This window comes from Paroedura picta, chromosome 6 (assembly GCF_049243985.1).
Source record: "Paroedura picta isolate Pp20150507F chromosome 6, Ppicta_v3.0, whole genome shotgun sequence".
NCBI classification, from domain to species: domain Eukaryota; kingdom Metazoa; phylum Chordata; class Lepidosauria; order Squamata; family Gekkonidae; genus Paroedura; species Paroedura picta.
In genome coordinates this window covers 18,896,682-18,916,546 of record NC_135374.1, presented here as the reverse complement: position 1 = coordinate 18,916,546, position 19,865 = coordinate 18,896,682, and positions in this window count along the sequence as shown.

Sequence of the window (19,865 nt, the reverse complement as noted above, 5' to 3'; positions counted from 1 at the left end):
CCTCTTTTTCTTACTTCCCTCATTATTTCTACACATTAACTTTTCACAGTCATAACTAGCTAGCACACCCTCTGCCCTGATCCCTCCAGGACATTATATAAAGTCAAGAAAATATGGAAATCAGTTCCTGCTAACAGGCGGTGAAGCCACACGTCACCATAACCCACCTGAATCCCGTCCCATTAATTTCCCCAAGCACTCCTGTGAAACACTCAGAAAATGTATTTATTTATGCCATTTCTTAACCACTCCTCTTGACTTGTCTGGATCAAGGCAGTTCCCAAAATGTGTCCATATAAAATTACACAATTAAATTCATCAGAAGAAGTACAACAAGCAATCTGAATTCTAACCATAATTAAGATTCTGATTTTCAGGTTTTGGTGGGGGGATATTCACACAGAGGAGGGGACCAAATTGTGTTGTTGTTGTTGTTGTTAGATTTATTCCCCGCCACTCCCTTGCGGCTCTTGGCGGGTTACAACATCCTAAAATCCTCATTAAAACAATAATTACATTCCCAACATTACCCACATGGCAAGATCGGCAACTCAACTTCCCCCCTCCCACTACTGGCGGGTGGAGAGGAGGTCCTGATGATGTTACTTCAGGTCCTAATCCCAAATCCCAGGGGGGGGGGCATAGGTTTATATAGTCAGCCTTGGCCTCAACCGTAAACCTGGCGGAAGAGCTCCATTTTGCAGGTTCTGCGGAACGATGAAAGATCCCACAGGGCCTGCAGCTCTCCCGGGAGCTCATTCCACCAGGCGGGGGCCAGGACTGAAAAGCCCCTGGCCCTGGTCGAGGCCAGGCGTACTTCCCTAGGGCCGGGAACCAACCAACTCCCAACCAACTGCTTGGCAGAACAGCTCTGCTTTGTAGGCCCTGTGGAACTGGGTCAGCTCTGCCAGGACCCTAAGCTCTTTCAGTAACTCATTCCACCAGGTAGGGGCCAGGACTGATAAACTCTTGGCCATGGTTGAGGTTCAGTATGGGGTAGGGATCACCGGGCTTTTGGCATTGGCAGACATAAAGCCCATTTGGAGAGGTTATTCAGTCAAGCAGTCCCTTAGATACACTGGGCCCAGACTGTGGATGGCCTGAAAGGTTAATTGTTGTTGTCATCAGCCATTCAGTCGAGTCTGACTCTTGGCGATCCCATGGCTCAGCTGCCATCATGATCTCCAATCCCATACCACCTCCCTCAGTCGTGCAATGATCTGGCCAGTGTCCACTTTGTGTCTAATCACCAAGTTCTTTGTTGGCCTGGTTTCTATTTTCCACTTACCAATCCTAGCATAACTGCTTTCTCCATTGAGTTGGATTGCATGCTAGGGCCCAATAAGTGAGCTGGAGTTTCGTGATTTTGCCCTCCAGTGATATAGCAGGCTTTATGCGCTGTAGTATTTCCTTGTTTGTGACTTTTGCTGTCCATGGAACTCACAGAAGTCTTCTCCAACACGAGTTCAAATGAATCGATTCTCCTCTTGTACGATTTTTACATTGTCCAACTTTCACAGCCATAAGTGGCTATTGGAAATATGACAGATCTAACATTTGGTAGCTGAGTGTATGTCCTTGCTTGTCCATGTTCTGTTCAAGCTCATAATTGCTGTGTGACCCAGATCAAATGCACTGGCACCCCCAAATTTTGCAGGGCTTCCCACAATTTGTTGTGATTCACCCAATCAAAAGCTTTCTTGTAGTTAATAAAGCAGATGTAGACATCCTTCTGATATTCCCATGTGTATTGCAAAATCCAGAGCAGGTTTGCTATGTAATCATGAGTGCCATGCCCCTGTTGAAAGCCAGCTTATACATCTGATAATTCTCTTTTAATGGTTGTTGCTATGCGTTGTTGTATGCTTTTGAGCAGAATCTTAATAGCATGAGAAATGAGGGCTATTGTTTGGTAATTGGAATAGTTTTTGAGTCATCCTTTTTAGGTAGTTGGATGAACATGGATCATTTCCACTCCTCTGGCCAGTTATTAGTTTCCCAGATTTTCCCAGGTATTGGCTAATACCAGCACCTTCAACCAGATCTAGAAGTCAATTGGAAACCACTGCAATTGCCTCAGGGTTGACTAGACGTGGGCCCTCCACAATGTTCTTGTGAGGACCCATGCTGCTGCATTCTGGACCAATTGCAAGCTCTGGATCAAAGTCAAGGCTGGGCCTACATAGAGCGGGTTTAATCTGGCGGTGACAGTTTCATGGATCACTTTGGCCAGGTGGCCTGGGGTCAGGTAGGGTGCTGGTAGCTTCACTTGGCAAAGGTGGAAGAATGCCAGTTGAGCTACCTTCTAAACCTGCACCTCCATTGCAACGGAGGTGTCACAGATCATGCCCAGTTTCTTAGCTGATTGTGCAGCTATCAACTATACACCATCCAGGCAGGGCAAAAACGTTTTCCCTCATGAAACTTTTCTATCTATCCACAGGACCTCCATCTTGTAGGGGTTGAGTTTCAGGAGACTCTGCTTGAGCCAGACTGCCCCTGCTTTCTAACAGCTGGCAAATGTTTCATGGGGGATGGAGTCTAGTCAGCTATCCATTAGGAAATAGAGCTCGGTGTCATCTGCATATTGGTGACACCCCAGTTCAAACCCCTGAACCAACTGAGCTAGATGGTGCATAAAGATGTTGGCAGTGGCATCTACAGACTGAAACCTGTTTCTTTTGCCTTCCAGATTTGCAAGCATTCTGATCAGGTAATGTTAGACTGTCTATGCACAAGGCCAGACAAGAGAGTATCCAAGGTTTACTGCTTTTATAGTTTTACGAGGGGCAAAGCTTGTTGCATTCAGGAATACAATGGCCACTAGATTGGGGGGGGGGGTAGGATGGAAGGATTCTGTGGATGGCCTTTCCCTCCCACCCAGACCTGGAAAGGCTGCAGGCTGGAGGCCTCCGGGAAGGAAACTCACCCACAGGGGGAGCTCTCACGCAGCAGAGATCTATAGCCTCCGAACCTCGGAGGGAAGGAGGAGGGGGTGAGGGATGGAAGACGATTGGCTGGCTGCTGGACAGACAGGCGAGCCAGTTGCAGGAGGAGGAACTCAGGGCAGGGAAGGCACCCTGAGTGGGTGTTAAGCATTGTGTGGCACTTAAGCCATGAGACCAGCTCCTCTGCTGACTACTTACCAGAAATATTAAGTGGAACAGATTATTTTTCTGTTTTTACTAGAATTTATACTGATAATCAAATATGTTGTGTACTGCCTCAAACTAATTTAGCAAGGGGTGATCTATAAATCAAATAAATAAATAAAAATCACAATGGAGCTTCATCTCCTCTAGGATGGTCTGCAGTTAAGGGTAAAAATTCAACTGTTTTGTTCCATGACTAGGGGAGGGCAGTAGGAAGAGGAGAGAAAGAGATGTTATGCTATTAGAGGGGAGAAAATGATACAACTGAAAATGCCAAATTACTCACTCTCCAACTGAAGAGGAGATGATTGAGCCATCAGAGCAATGCTGGCGAATGCCATTCAGGGAAGTATCATCACTCCAGAATCCCTGGTAGGGTTCCACCTGGGAACATGGCACAACATGGTCCAGAAACATAGAGAGGAACTTATTAGTTAAACAAAGTCTCCATGTGTTTGTACACTATACTTCCAAGAATCAGATACAGAAGGAAAATCAATTATAAGGGCATTTCATGTTCTTATAATATCATTAGATATTATAATGCCTCTGTATAGATCCATGGTGCAGCCTCATTTGTGTTACTGTGCCTTTTCGGTCAGAAGATCTGCAATTTCATTAATCATTTTTCTTTCTTTCTTTCTTTCTTTCTTTCTTTCTTTCTTTCTTTCTTTCTTTCTTTCTTTCTTTCTTTCTTTCTGTCTGTCTGTCTGTCTGTCTGTCTGTCTGTCTGTCTGTCTGTCTGTCTATCTATCTATCTATCTATCTATCTATCTATCTATCTATCTATCTATCTATCTATCTATCTATCTATCTATCTATCTATCTATCTATCTATCTATCCTCTTTTTTCTTTTCCCGTATCAAAGAGAATTCATACGTACGCATTCAAGAATGACATTTTTGGGCAGTTATACTCATTATAATACAATGGCTTGTAGGATTTCTTATGCATAGTTGGGAGTGTCCAACTGAAAACACACACACACACATGCCCTCTCTGGCACAATAGAGTTTAAGTAAGATCTTTAACTAATGAACAGTATGTGATCCATTACTGATCTTGGTATTTAGTTAAAGAACTGAAAAGGGCACTCTAATACCCCTTGCAGAATTTAAAAAGCTGTTGACTCCTTGTTCTGGAGACAGTAAGTATGTCATCCTTTCTTTTTTGTTGTTGCCATCAAGTTATAGCTGACTTAGGTGACCCCATAGGGTTTTCAAGGCAGGGGACATTGAGAAGTGATTTGCCATTGTCTGCTTCCACTTCACTACCCTGGTATTTTTTGGTGGACTCCTTTCCAGATACCTGCCAGGGCCAGTCTTGCTAAGTGTCCAAGATCTGGCAAGACTGGACTAACCCAGACTATCCAGGTCAGGTCCATTTCCCCATTGTTATGGTGGTGCAATTGGTTCTCTTCTTGTCCATGCTGCTGTATGTTTGTAAAATGAGGGTTTAGCTCATTTAAAAAACAAAGGCCCCATGGATTATGAGAAAAATATGATGCAAAGACTTGAAATAACAGAAATACATATCCTATTTTGAAGAAGAAAATTAAGTGTAGGAGAAAATAATAATATTCACCCACGGTTGAGTTCCCATTTGCAGCTGGGGCATAGAGCACTGAGCCTGAAAGGATGGTGGGGGGCAAGGGGAGAGAAATGGATTACCTTCAATGAATACTTTTGGGCATAGCCTGGGATGCAGACCTGCTTTGGTCCCCATATGCTCCCACGCCATCCATTGGGCACTGTAAGAGTGATGGTGGCATCTCGGGATTCCACGATCCATAGACAGTAAGAGATAAGGAATGAAACAGCAGTAGCAGTGAGAACCTGCATAGTGAAGCTTCAAGACCGCAAAGAGCTTGGTCGACAGTAGCCCCAGAGAACAATAACCTTATTTTATAGAAAGTGAGCTAGGATGCCTCATTAATCCAATGGCAAGCATCCATGGACACATTGGCCACCATGCCAATGTGTTCTTTCAGTGATCTGATCTTCACCCGGCTGAGTTTTCAATTCACTGCACCCTATTCAACTTTCACATTGTAAGGCTTTGTATTGGTGGGCTGGAGCTCTCCTCAAGGGTAACCAGTGCTCACTGAGTGCATATTCATCCATAAGGAAAGGAATCCACCCATTCCCCATCATTGCCACTCACAGCCCAATATTACGTTTCTTCAAGACTCCATTTTGATGTCAGAAACCTGGGATGCACTTCCAAGGAGCACAAAATGAGCTGAGACATTTATTTGCAAAAAGTCCAAAAGCTGTTGATTAAAGTCCACAGAGAACACAACAGGTTGTTTCATGGTAGTTAGACATTGCTAGGAATGAGTTCCTAAGAATAATCTAATACATACGGACAATCCTCCTTCCTCCCATTCAAACATTTTGAATGCCAAAACACTTTCCCACAGAGCACAGTTCTTTATCTTCAAAGGAAAGCCAGGTGACTCCCCAGTGCCAATAAGCTGGTACGGCCATTTGGCCTTCAGACGAAACAGATGAGTGGATACAGACAACACTATAAAGTAGTGGAACAACCTGGGAATCAAAGGTGGGAGCAGGAAGGGAAGGATTTTTATTCGCCATTGGAACACCAAGGTAAAAGTCTTCAGTAGAAGCAGGAATACTGCCCAGGGAAAGGTCCTACATGACATTTTAGCACTGACACAGGTTATTTAACTTTGTGTGAATGCAAGGAAGATTGCTTCCTTTAGATTATGCCCTCTTGTTTAGTAGAGAAATGGGAGCCTTTCTGTGATTTTCAACCTCGTGTCTATGCCTGTGGGGTTAAGAGCCTAGCAATGTTTACAATAAACTGTAATTGTCACACCAAGCTGTTATTATGTTCCTGTACCTAGTGATGGTATAACTTTATTGCCTAAGAGCCTCCTCCATCTGTCTCCTGCCATACCTACTGAGCCTTGGTGCCACACAATATACCAAGTTAACAATTGTAGTCCTGCTAAGAACTCTAAAAACTCCCACCACTTTCTTACCTTTCTAAACATGGCAGAAATTTTCTATCATCGGTGCTAAGAATCTGTATTTTATTTGCAATTTTTAAAAGTTTGCACTGTTCTGCTGTGTCATTTGATTGTTTTCATTGTTTTATTGCCAAACTTGTAATGCAATGTAATTTTTTAATCTGCTGTTAATCGCCCTGAGATGGTGAGTTTGAGAGGGGCGGTATACAATTCATGTAATAAATAAACAACCAAACAACCAAACAACCAAATAAATAAATAAATAAATAAATAAATAAATAAATAAATAAATAAAAACATTATTACATTAGTAGGATTCTTTATAAGAATGCTACCTAGGCCAGGACTAAAAAACCCAGCCCGAATCCTCCATTCTTCTGGCTTGGAAGATGCACCCCAGACAGACAGACAAAGGAATCCTATTGTCATGTGACTCTCACTGCAAGGGACAATGAAGTCTCTCCGGTGTATGGAAGCCAGCCTCCTTGTGTGACATGGGGATCCCCCAGAATTACAGCTCATCTGTGGACTAGAGATAAGTTGTACCGGAGAAAATGGATGCTTTGGAGGGTGGACTCTATGGCATATAAGAACCAAGTTGTCGTCATCTTCTTCTTCATCATACCCCCAAGCTCCACCCCCAAATTCCAATTTTCCAGCCTGGATCTGACAACCCTATCCCCCATCCCCTACTGGTGGCCAGAAATAACGTGGCAACACTACTCCAACCATGCCTGCATGGTTGTATTCTGGTAAGGGAGATGGGAGAGCCCCTAGAGGTTCACAAATCTTTTTCATCACTACTGATGTGTTATAAACCATGCTGGCTGCATGACAGGGACAGGAGATGAGGGGAAAATATAAGTAGAATTTATAGCAGTGGGCAGAGATAATGAACCACACCAGTCTCCGTCAAAATCCCTCACCCTTTCTTACCACTCACACCTTCCTTTTCTAATTGCTTCCACCCACGGCACAATCTGACTTAAAATATTTAACAGAAGACTAAACCGAAAACATTTACCTGAATGTGTTGCTAGCTTTGACTCATATAGTTCATGTTGTGTGGTGGCTAAAGCGTTGAAATGCAAGTGTACTAATGGAAAACTCTGTGTTTATAAGGAATTAACATTTCTTCTTGGAATTATGGCAGCTAAAAGCAATTTTAGAATGTATTTTTATCCTCCTTGTCATGTATCAATCATAACCTTAGCAATCACTTTCTGCCGAAACCACCCGAAAACCTTTTAGGGCGATATGATTTTATATTACATTTTTATCATGGATTCATCTTGACGCCCCTTTGCACTTACAACAAGACCTTCTGGAATTAGTTGGACCCACAATGTGATTTGACGTAATCAAATAGCTCCAGGTGTAGAAACCATCCTATTAAAAGACTGCAATTTTCTTCAAATGCATGGGGGAAATTATTCCTTCAGCACAGTAAATCAATGCTTACATTGAAAATAAATACTTGAACCAAATACGGGGTCAAGTCTAATTTTGGCAGAAATGCAGTAAAATAGAGAGGCTACAATCCATCCTGAGTTAAGTACTTTGCAAACTCCTTGATTTAAATGGAAGAGCTTGGCAGGTGCTTTAGTATTTGTATATGAGAACTCATGTACTTGTGTGTTACAGTCAATCTGCACCCATATATCTTGAGGATTCTTACTAGGTACACATACATTCAGATTCCTAAGAAGCGTTTTTTTTTTAAGTTATACTGTACAGGAGGATATATAATTTGAGGGAACCATTCTTCCCTGTAACCCCACACATCTAAAAAGCCTACTTGGAAGAAACTATGGAGAGCCAAGGAACTTCTGAATCAAGATACGGATAGTGGGGGTGGAAACAACAGATTCCTTTCCTCACTGATGATTGTTCAATAGAGGGTTCAATACCAGTCTGTTTCCAGGTCAAGTTTTGGTATTAACCTTTAAGGTCATATGCGACTTGGAATAGGCTGCCTAAGGAGGTGGTGAGCTCCCCCTCACTGGCAGTCTTCAAGCAAAGGTTGGATACACACTTTTCTTGGATGCTTTAGGATGCTTTGGGCGGATCCTGTGTTGAGCAGGGGGTAGGACTAGATGGCCTGTATGGTCCCTTCCAACTCTATGAGTCTATGATTCTATGATTCTAGGACTGGGTCCTACTTACCTGTGGGACTGTCTGGTTGCTTATGCCTCCTGCAGGGCCCTCTGCTCTGTGGGTAGGAATTTACTGGTTGTCCCAGGCCCCCAGATTATTCACCTGGCCTCGATCTAGGTCTGGGCCTTTTCGGTCCTGGCCCCAACCTGGTGGAATGAGCTCCCGGAAGAGCTGAGGGCTCTGCAAAATGGAGCTCTTCCATCAGGTGGGGCCAGGTAAGACTCCCGGTGTTTCCATCAAGGCCCCCTTCCCAAAGTCCCAAAGTCTATTAGAGTCTGTTAGATCCACCTATTCGCTCCTAGTAGAAGAACACTTGGCCTCCATCTGAACGAGACATATGGCACCCTTTTAAATACTTGAAGATAGTTATTAGATCCCCTCTCAGTCGTCTCCTCTCTAGGCTAAACAGACCAAACTCCCCCAACCTTTCTTCATATGTCTTGGTCTCCAAACCCCTCACCATCCTTGTTGCCCTCCTCTGGACACGTTCCAGTTTGTCAGCATCCCTCTTCAACTGGGGTGCCCAAAACTGAACACAGTACTCCAAGTGAGGCCGAACCATAGCAGAGAACAGCGGTAGCATCACCTCCTGTGATCTGGACATGATACTCCAAAATCCCATTTGGATGAAGGGGGATTGGGCATCACACCAAGGCCACAATGTCATTTCCAATATGAACCAGCACTGATACGATTGCATTGGCGTGACACTCTAGGATTCACTCAAAACTCTATGGTGAAACCTAATGCATCCTAGAGTACAGTTTTGTGGCAATAATGTGAAGCTGACCAGAGAGCCCCCTGCAATGTCCTTGGTGCCCAGAGAGCCCCCTGCAATGTCCTTGGTGCCCTCACTGGGCTGGTAACCCTAATATTCACTCACCCAATACTCTGGCCTGAGTTCCAATCGACCATTGCAAATCCTCCTAATCATGGAAAGTATAATTGAGTACAGCAAGCCCGCATATTCCGATGGGTGAAGATCACATCGCTGTAAGAATGAATAGGCATGGCAGTGAATGTACTCAATATCTGTTCTTGCCATTAGATTAATGAGGCATTCCAGCTAACTACTATAAAAGAAGATTCTTGTTCTCCAAGTCTGTTGCCATCTACTACGCTCTTCGCTGAGTGGAAATTTCAGTATGCAGTTTTGCATCGCTATTGTAATCCACCTGCTGCTCTTCGGATCCCAGAGGGATGTGAAAGCGCGACACCTCACCAATGTCCTCATAGTGCATAACAATTGGAAAACGGGCAAATGGGGATTAATGTGGTTCTGCCCCACTGGCTATGCAAAAGGATTTAGACTCAAGGTAATATCTGCCACCTTGGTCATTTGGTGAGAATATTTGGGGAGGTGTTTTTCTTCCTGTTGGTTTTGGTTTCTGATTCAAAATGGAATATTTGTTCTTTTCTTTAAAATATTTCAAGTGGGCAGTAGTACCAACAAAGATTTATTCAAGGTGTGAGCTTTCGAGAGCATGTACTTTTCCTCAGACTAAATGAACAACCATCATAACTGTGGAGATATAAGGCAAACGCGAATTATGGCAAATTAGTCAACTATGTCATAATATCCAAATTAAGCCATATGATAATTCTTTGCTAAAACAGCAAATCAGACAATTGAACTCAAAAGGACTTGCTCATGATAAGCTTTGCTTGAGACCAGACTGGGAAAACATTCAGCAATGGAGGTTAATATGCCTTGGAAACTGCAGAATACATGTGGTTGTGAGCTGCCAGGTGAGGCTTGGTGAGGCTTGGAATTACAACAGAGATAAGTTCCCCTTGGAGGAAATGGATGCTTTGGATCCTGTGGCATTATAGCCTCTTGATGTCCCTCCCCTCCCCTCCCCAGCCAGAGCCCCAGATCTCCAGGAATTTGTTAACTGAGAGTGGGGAACCATAGTCTGCCACGATCTTTGTTGGCCTTCCACAAACTAGTAAGCACTGTTCTGTTTGTTATATTGTTCCCCCGAAATACTTATACTGGTCTTTGGTCTGCTTTTGTTCTGCTGACTTTTTGCAATTAAATGTTTTCCCTCAAGATGTTTATGGATTGGATACTCTGTAATTTTAATCCATTTCAAAGTATTCTGTGAATCACTATAGGAGGAGAAAACCTAGATATAAACAGCCAACCTTCTTTCATGTGTCAGACAGACAGTAAACTGTGGACAAAGGAGATGGTACCTTACATGGGAATTTTGTTCACTTTTCACCATGCATATTATGACCATCTCCCAGACTTCATGAGGGACTAGCAGGCTGAAGCAACAGCCTTTGAATCCACTGATCCTGTAATCCAAGTTTTGATGAGAGGGCTTTGGGAACAGAATGGCCATTTGAGTGTCACCCTTTCAAACCTCAAATTTGCAGCATATGGTTCTCTAAACCAGGGGTAGTCAATCTGTGGTCCTCCAGATGTCCATGGACTACAATTCCCATGAGCCCCTGCCAGAAAACGCTGACAGGGGCTCACTGGAATTGTAGTCCATGGACATCTGGAGGACCACAGGTTGATTACCACTGCTCTAAACCGAAGAAAACCAAAGAACTTTCCCACTCACTCAGAATAAAAATATCCATAGGGCTCAGTCAATGTTCCGCTTCCACATGAGAAGGAGTCAGATTACTTCCCTTGGGAAGCTCACTGGTGAGGCTGGAAGACGAGCGACTTCCTTGTTGTTTTAGTTTAGCACCTGATTTTGAGAGGTCCACTGAGTGCGAGAGGTCCACTTCACTTCCATAGTTGATAAATCTCTCTCTCTGTTTCTAGTTTACATTTTGGTCTTTTCCCAGGTGGAGCCGTACCGAGGACCCTTCCGGGATGACTCTTCCCTGAATGGGATCAGCTTGCTTTGCTCAGATGGCTATGTCATCTTTTCTACTGTCGGATCGTGAGTGATTTGGCATTCCAAGCTTAAGCATAGTCTCTCCCCTTTACAACCAATAAGGTTTTTTCCTTATTTCTTTCCAATTCCTACTTCCCATCCACAAGCGAAGAACATGGTAAAGGAGAACACTGAAAACTTTATCTCTAAATGATGTCCAGTCTAGTGAAGACAGAGCCAGAATGACAATTTCATTGGGAAATAGCATGTGGGATTAGAAGTTAATGGTACCTCTCCCAGCAATCACAATCCAATTTGGGTTCATTTTTAGATACTAATAAAAGAAACTGGAGGGAAATACCCCAACCAGTGTGTAGTCTACATGGGGCTTTTTACCCAGTCCCAGTTCAAATCAATCCCTGCAGTCTACACTGAATTTGATTTCCAATTTGATTTGGGGCACTTTAAATTTTCTCTCTGCAAGAAGCATGAGATTGATTTGTGGTGACCCTACCTTTCCCCCGTGATATCCTGGAATGGATATAAGCCTTGATATTTGAAAGACCACCATGAGTAAATGTGTAGACAGCTCCTTTTTGTGAATTAACTTACTGTTCCATGCCTGGGAGCAAAGCAGTCTTCCCTGATTGGCCAGGGCATCAGTTCAAAGACTGCCTGGTTCCCAGTTGCAAGGATTCCCTTAAAGTAACTGCACTCCAGAATAAAGTGACCAGATTGTCCCACTTTTGGAGGGACATCTGGGGGTACCTGGCAAATTGTACTTATGTTGAAATTAAATATACATATAGATATACATATACATACACATACACATATACATACACATACACATACACACACACACACACACACACACACACACACACATATTACAATACTATTTTTGTGTTCTATACGTTCTATGAAACTTTTGTTGCTCCATATAGACCAAATTTTTAATCAAGAACCCCCCCCCCCCCGGTCAATGGTGTCCCGCTTTACCAATCTGGTCACCTTACTCCAGAAGCCCTAACTTCTCTCTAGATTTTCCTCTTTGATTCATTCCCCCTCCTCTACTGTCTCCAATCCTCTCTCTCCCCCACATTCAAGAAAAGAAAGGAAGAGCCTCCTGCTGTACTTCCCTCCCCATTCTGAGCTTCCCCAATCATGTGCAGAACACTTTCTGTTTCAGTGGGGGGGGGGGGGATAGAGAAAGACCCGAGTTCAAATCAATCTGAATTCAGCAGGATCCACACCGGAAAAAACAAAATGCAGAATCAGCCCTGATAAAAGTTCTCCAACATCTCACCTTGTTTGACTCTGAAGGAAATAAACTCAAATGAAATGCTGTCTCATGAGACTGTAGTCATGAAAATGTTCAACCCCTCTGTCTGAAATTTTGTGTCAAATGATCACAGAACTGGAATGCTTCACTGCCAGTTAAAATGGCCACTTTTTAAAGGAAATGGTCCTTGACCTTTTTAACAAAATCTTTCAAAGACCTTTATATGTGCCAGTTCACCCATAGCAATTTCCTGGCTCCTTTGCTCATAAGACTGGACTCATAGGTGGGTTTTGTTCATGAAAATGCCATGACTTAATGCCATTTAACTCCAGGTCAGTGTCTTAATTCTGGGCCATAATTCTGGGCCATCGTTGTGGGATCAGGTCATTCTCTCACACTTGAGTTAGGCTAACAGGGAACACTGGCTGTGTCAACCCCACCTCCAACCCCCCTATAAGATGTTGGCCTAGCAGGAGGACTCCATCTTGATTCCCTTCAAGGAAATAAATCAAATGAAATGCTGTCCCATGAGAATGTAGCCAGGAAAATGTTCAACCCTTCTGTCTGAAGTTTTGGCCTGGGGCAACATCCTTTGACAAACAGGATGATGGGTTTTGTTAGTGATTTATAGACATTCCAGAATATATAGCAAACTAGTAATCAAGCCCGCTGGGAGTAATGCAGCGGGCGCTAGGGCAGGCAGCCCCCGTCAGTCGCGCGGAGCGCGGCTGCCGGGGGCTGCCTTGGGGAGAGGGGTATAGAAATGAGCAAGGGAAAGTTCTTGAAAAGATGCAGTCTTGACTGTCTGCCATTCACTCACGTTAAGAGCAGGAGGGATCTTGGCCCACGCCCCTCTCCGCTCCTCGTTTTGCAGCGAGGTCCCGTCCGCGGAAGTGGCGCGCGCACCTCAGACTCCACCCCCTGCGTTCTTGCCCCGGCTCTTAGCCTTTCACGCTCCTCTGTCGCCTAGCAACCAATCTTGGGCCAGCGCAGCCAACCCGTGCCGCGGCGAGCGGCTGAACGTGCGCCCTCCTGCTGCGTCTTCTGCCGCCTTGTTGCCTTGTGCAGCACCGCGTCCCTGGCCATGGAGCTGCGGCGGCAAAGGATGCCTCCGCACGTGTTGTAAGGGCTGCTCCGTCCTGGCCGCGGGAGGCTCTTTTGAATGCTGAGTTTACAGAGGCGCCCCAGGGGCAGCTCGGCAAGCAGGGTGGGTGAGACGTTGCCGGGCGGGGAGGCTTTGCAAGAAGAGTCTCATGTGAGATATTTGTGCCGGGTTTTTTTTTTTTTTAAAGTGGAGACCTGAAAGGGCTGGAAGACAGGCAGAAATAGAAACACTGTCTTTTGACTCGAGGAAGGCTTGATCCTTCCATTCCTGTCTTGAGATAAGCTGCTAAAGACACGGAAGCCCTTCCCTTGGGCGGCTCCCTCCCTCGGGTGGCGGGGCCTCTCCCGGGCAGCGGTCTTTTAGCAGCGGCTCAATTGTGGCTGGTTTTCTGAGACGGCATGTGCCGCCGCTCCCAGCTCCGGCGCGAGTGCTGGCTCCATCGGTGTCGGCGGCGCCGCCGCTGCCGGCGCGTTCACCTCTGTTGCTGCCGCTGCTGGGCCCTTGGGCGGGTGGAGGGTGGCTGCCGGGGGTTCCCTTTGCGGGCGGGCTGAAGCGGCGAGAGGAGCTTTGCGCCTCTCGCCGCTTCAGCCTGCCGGCCAGGGAGTCCCCAGCAGCAGCGCTCCACGCGGCTGCCAGGGGCTCCCTGGCCGGCGGCCTGACGCGTTGGAGGCGCTTTGCGCCTCTCGACGCGTCAGGCCGCCCTAAAGGAAGCAACTGCGAGCCGCGCTCTGCGCGGCTCGCAATTGCTTCCTTCAGCAGGTTAGGACTCGACCGGGCCAATCGGCAAGCGCTTTGCACCTGCCGATTGGCCCGGCCGATGGTCTGTCAGGAGGAAGGGGCCAATCCGGCCCCTTCCTCATCACGGACAAAGCCCTCCGCCTGAGGGCTTACCGAATTATTTAGTCCGCGGCGCCCGTGGCGTCGCGGGCGTGTTAAGGATGTTTAAAAATGCTGACTGCAGATAAAACATACAAGTACACTTCTTGTGTTAATTAACAATTAACGCACATGCACCACCCTTCTACATTTGTGCGAGGCAGCAGGGGCAGTTGGGAATAGAGTTGACAAAGCACTCACAAGCGGGCAGTGGAATGGTGTGTGTGCAGACATCAAATGGGAGTAGAAAGTCAGAAGTGGAAGGCCCCAACAGAAGCCATTAGCTCTGGAAGATGCTTCACCTCAGGTGTGCTTCTATTAGTCCTGGCCCCAAGAGTAGCCCTCAGAACTTGATTCTAATCCTGCTTCTGGCACCAGATGACCATAATTCCTGCAAATTTAGAAAATTTAGAAAATAAGAAGGCTAGCTAACTGTGCTAAACTCAGATTTCAGCTCCATGCTGGGAGGAAGCAGATGAAGGAAGCAACAGTTGTTTCTGGGTGTTAGTGAGAGTTGCAAGAATGCCAAGGGGACAGATAGAATGCAAGGTCAGTCTAGTGTGTCAATGGTTTATGCAGACAGTACATTAGTAGAAGGAGCAGGTCACAAGTAGCTGCAAACTTGCATATGCAACCCAGGCCTCCTAACCCCAAGTTAATATAGGTTGTTAGCAGCCTCTCCATCTTCATTCTGTGGTGACTCACATACTTCAGGAGTCTGCAACAGTCTTGCTAACTTGTGGTACCTTTTAGATTGGAATTCCCTTCACCCAGTGTTGCTTAATTGGCACAGGTGAGCCAGGTGGGCTGACAAAACAGGGAACTGCAGCTGGAGGCTGGGCAGAGGAATGAGGAGCTTCTGCAACAACTTTGGAGACTAAGTCCTGGTTTGTCTGCAGCTCCATTCCCTTCTGCTACTCAGAGCTATCTGCTTGTTGGACATCTGGCTGGGCTAAGCTTTCACCTGGCTGAGGTTCAGATGAAGTTGGGAGCTCCTGGCAAGTCTCTTCTTCCAAGGAATCTTCACTAACAGAACCTGGGCTCTCAATGTCAAGCGTTGAAAGAACTCACAACTAGCTTCTTAATTAAAGAAAGCTTTTATTGAGAAGTACTACAAACTCAAGACTGGCGAAGTCAAATCTGACTTGGGTACAGATTTGCTTCTTCTTATCCACCCATTTCTCCCGCTCAAAACTTGAAAGTTCCCAAGGGAGGGGAGAAGGAGAGAAGAGAGTCATGCAATTAAAAACAGTGATACATTCTCATGGCCTTGGCTGGCTGATAATACTGCTGGTCCCAGCCGAGAGGCCTCAACCGGTGATAAGAGTTACAATAACATATAATTCACTTTTACTAGATAGCATGAATACAGGGCCTGAGGCATCCAGGCACCAAGCCATTAAAACTGTTATGGAAGAACTCAGGCTAATTTATGACAGGATTCTATCAATCCTGACATCCTTCCACTCTAAAAAGGCCCCCCCCACCCTAGCCCGCATCTACAGGTCGAGGGCAGTCAGGGAAAGCACGGTGGAAAGCTCGCAGGAGGCGAGGGGCTTTCACATTCTCCGCCTCCACCCATTCCCTTTCCCCAGAAGGGAAATCCTTCCAATCCACCAAATATTGGAGTCGACCTTTGTGCACACGAGAGTCCAAGATCTGGTTGACCTCGTAGTGGGTATCTTTGTCAATATAGACAGGCACTGGTGTTGAGAGCGGAGGGTGCCACACATCTGGCACAGGGGCTCGCCGCAGCAGGCTGGAATGAAAAACCGGGTGCACATTCCTGTAAGTTTTAGGCAAACGCAACTCCACAGTCACGGCATTGATCAGTTTCACAATGGGAAAGGGCCCTACAAATTTAGGACCCAATTTCTTAGACTGTTGCTGACAGCGCAGATTTTTTGTGGACAGGTAGGCAAGGTCGCCTACTTTCCAGGCCGGTGCAGGCGCACGTTTTTTGTCTGCCTGGGATTTATAAGCCTTTTTTGCCTCCTCAAGACTAGAAACGATGTCAGGCCAACCTGCACTAATAGATGCCGCCCATTTGGTGACTTCGGGGGCTTCAGCAGAAACTAAATCCCAGGTAGGTGCAGCAACTAGGTCTGTCCCGTACACCACCTTAAAGGGAGACACTCCAGTAGAGGCATGCACCCCATTGTTGTAGGCAAACTCAGCAAGAGGCAGGAGGGTAACCCAATCGTTTTGCTGGTGATTAATAAAACAGCGCAGGTACTGCTCAAGAATTTGGTTCACCCGTTCAGTCTGCCCGTTGGACTCAGGGTGGTAGCCTGACGTCAGAGCCTGCTCTACCCCCAGCAACTTCAAAAGCTCCCGCCAGAACTTGGCAATGAACTGGGGGCCACGATCCGTGAGCAATCTCCTAGGAATTCCATGTAGTCGGATTATGTGAGTCACGAACATGGACGCCAGTTTGGCCGCCGAGGGCAAGCCCGCACAGGGAATAAAGTGGGCTTGCTTTGAAAAGGCATCCACCACCAACCAAACTACAGTCTTGCCCTGGCTGGGAGGCAAATCCGTAATAAAGTCCATGGTGACATCGGACCAAGGGCGGGCAGGGGTGGGCAGAGGCTGCAGCAGACCCCGTTTCTTTCCTCCTGGGGGTTTGGACACCAAACAGGTAGGGCAGCCCTGCACGTACTTTTCTACATCGCCTCTTAATGTAGGCCACCAATAATGTCTCCTGACCAGGTGCAGAGTTTTCACGAAACCAAAATGTCCTGCGGTTTTCGCATCGTGGCAAAGTTTTAAAACGTCCCCTCGCGCCGCCGCTGGAACGTAGAGGCGCTCCCCCTTGAAAAACAGGCCCCCCTTGTCGACTAGGGCAGGGCGGAGGGAGTCAAACTCAGAGTCCTGAAACACCTCCTTCTGAACCCACCCACCAGGGATCGGGTTTCCTTTCTTTGTTTGACTGCGCGTCACTGCTGCCATCCCCAGTTGGGCGGGAGTGAAAACTGTATCCACCAATGGGTCACGCTTGCTGTTGTACTGGGGCAAGCGAGAGAGAGCGTCCGCCAAAAAGTTCATTTTGCCTGGCAGATGCTTGAGAGTGAAGTTGAAACGAGAGAAAAACTCCGCCCACCGCATTTGCTTGGCAGAGAGTGAGCGGGGCTGCTTGAGTGCCTGGAGATTTTTATGGTCTGTCCAAACTACAAACGGGACGGCAGACCCCTCCAACCAATGCCTCCAAGTGGCCAGAGCCAATTTCACTGCGGCTGCCTCCTTTTCCCAAATCGCCCAGTTGCGTTCTGCCCCGGAAAACTTTTTTGACAGATAAGCTAAGGGGTGCAGCTTTCCATCCTCCCCCTCTTGTAGGATCACGGCCCCCATTGCTACATCTGAGGAATCTACTTGCACGGTAAATTGCTTAGTGGGGTCAGCGTGAGCCAACACCGGTTCGGATGTAAAAAGGACCTTCAGATTCTCAAAGGCTTCCTGACACAAGGGGGTCCACTGGAGTGGGGCGCCCGGTCGAGCAGCCGCCTTTCCCCCCTCCTTCGTTTTCAACAAATCAGTCAGCGGCAATGCCACCTTGGCAAAGCTGGGAATAAACGTTCTATAAAAGTTTGCAAATCCTAAGAAGCTCTGGAGCTGCCTCCTCGTTCTAGGGGGTTCCCAGGCCAACAACCCGGATCCATTTCAATCCCCTTTTTGGAAACCCGGAACCCCAGAAACTCCACCGCGTTCCGGTGGAATTCACATTTTGAAAGTTTGGCAAACAGCTGGTGCTTCCGTAGCCGGCTAAGCACTTCGCGGACTAATTTGGCGTGTTTGCCCAGGTCCTCTGAATACACCAAAATATCATCCATGTAAACCAGTACCCCTTGATACAACAAATCATGCATAATTTCATTTATCATATTCATGAACACGCCCCCCGCGCCGGCAAGGCCGAACGGCATGACGGTGTATTCAAATTGACCTAAGGGGGTGTTGAAAGCAGTCAGGTACTCATGTCCCTTCTTTATGCGAACCCTGTAATAGGCTTCCCGCAAGTCTAGTTTTGTAAAAATCCTGGCCCTCCCCAAATGTCCCAGTAAGTCCTTAATCAAAGGCAAGGGGTAAGCATTGCAGGTGGAAACAGCATTCAGCCCCCTGTAGTCCGTACAGAGGCGCAAGGATCCGTCTTTCTTCTTTACAAAGAGAACGGGGGCAGCCAGGGGAGAAGTGGCTGGCCGGATAAATCCCCTGGCTAAATTCTTGTCCAGGAACTCCCTGAGCGCCTACATTTCCTTGGGACTCATGGAGTACAGTTTGGCTTTGGGAAGTGGCTCCCCCTTCTTTAGCTCAATCGCACAGTCTGTTTTGCGGTGGGGAGGCAGTTGGTCGCATTCAGTCTCTGCGAACACATCCTCAAACTCCCGATACTCCGATGGGACGGCAGGCGCCTGGCCCGCCCCCACCGCGGCCACGGCTCGACAGCCTTGCGCGGATTGGGGCCGCACATGCTGCTTGCAACTAGGCGACGAAAACTTTACTGTCCCTTTCTTCCACTTCACCGTGGGATCGTGCTCTCGCAACCAGTCCAGCCCCAACACACACGGGAAAGCGGAGTGGGGCGCTACCAGGGGTTGGATCTGCTCCCAATGTTTTTCAATGTCCAAGTTCATCGGGAGCGTTTTCAATGTAGCCTCCCCCCCTGGGGCACATTTCCCATCTAATTGAGTAATGGGTAGGGGCTCCCCCAGGGGCACCTTCCCCACCCCCAAAGTCTCGGCTAGCGCTGGGCTCACTAGGGTTTTGGTACACCCCGAGTCCACTATGCAGCGCACCCCCAATTTCTTCCCCGAGTTAGGCTCTGTGAGAGTTGCGGGCAAGAGGACCAGTGGAGAGTCACTCACCGCGCGTCTGCCCCTGCCGGAGACCTGCTGGCGTGGCGCCTTCACAGCAGGTCATCTTCGTTTCCCGACTGCTCCTCCGATTGTACTTCTTCATCCTGGCTGCTGCCTTCTGATTCCTCCACCACAGTCGCGGCCCCGGCCGGGGCAAGCAGGGACTTGGCTGTTTTCTTCGGGGCCACTTTCTTGGTTGTAGAAGTTTTGACTGGGGTTGCCCCGGCTGGCTTGTTACTGGGCGAGGTCTTGGTTGGGCATTGGGCGAGGAAATGGCCAGCTTGGCCACAACTCAGAAACAATCCCTTCTCCATGCGCCGAGCGCGCTCGCTCGGTTCCAGTTTCGCCTTGGGCTTGGCTTTCTTAGGAGTAGAGGTCTTCCCACCTGCTTTGTCGGCAATTCCTTTGTATTCGGCCGCCCACTCCAGCCGGCCCTCCATCTCTCCCACCAGCTGCACCCAGCCCAAAACAGTCAGTGGGTCGTCTAAAAGGAGGCACTTGCTGGACAAATCTCCGGAAAGCCCCCCCACGAACGTATGCACTCTCTGTGGCTCAGTCCAATCCGACACAGCTGATGAAAGCTCCTTGAATTCCCTGGAGT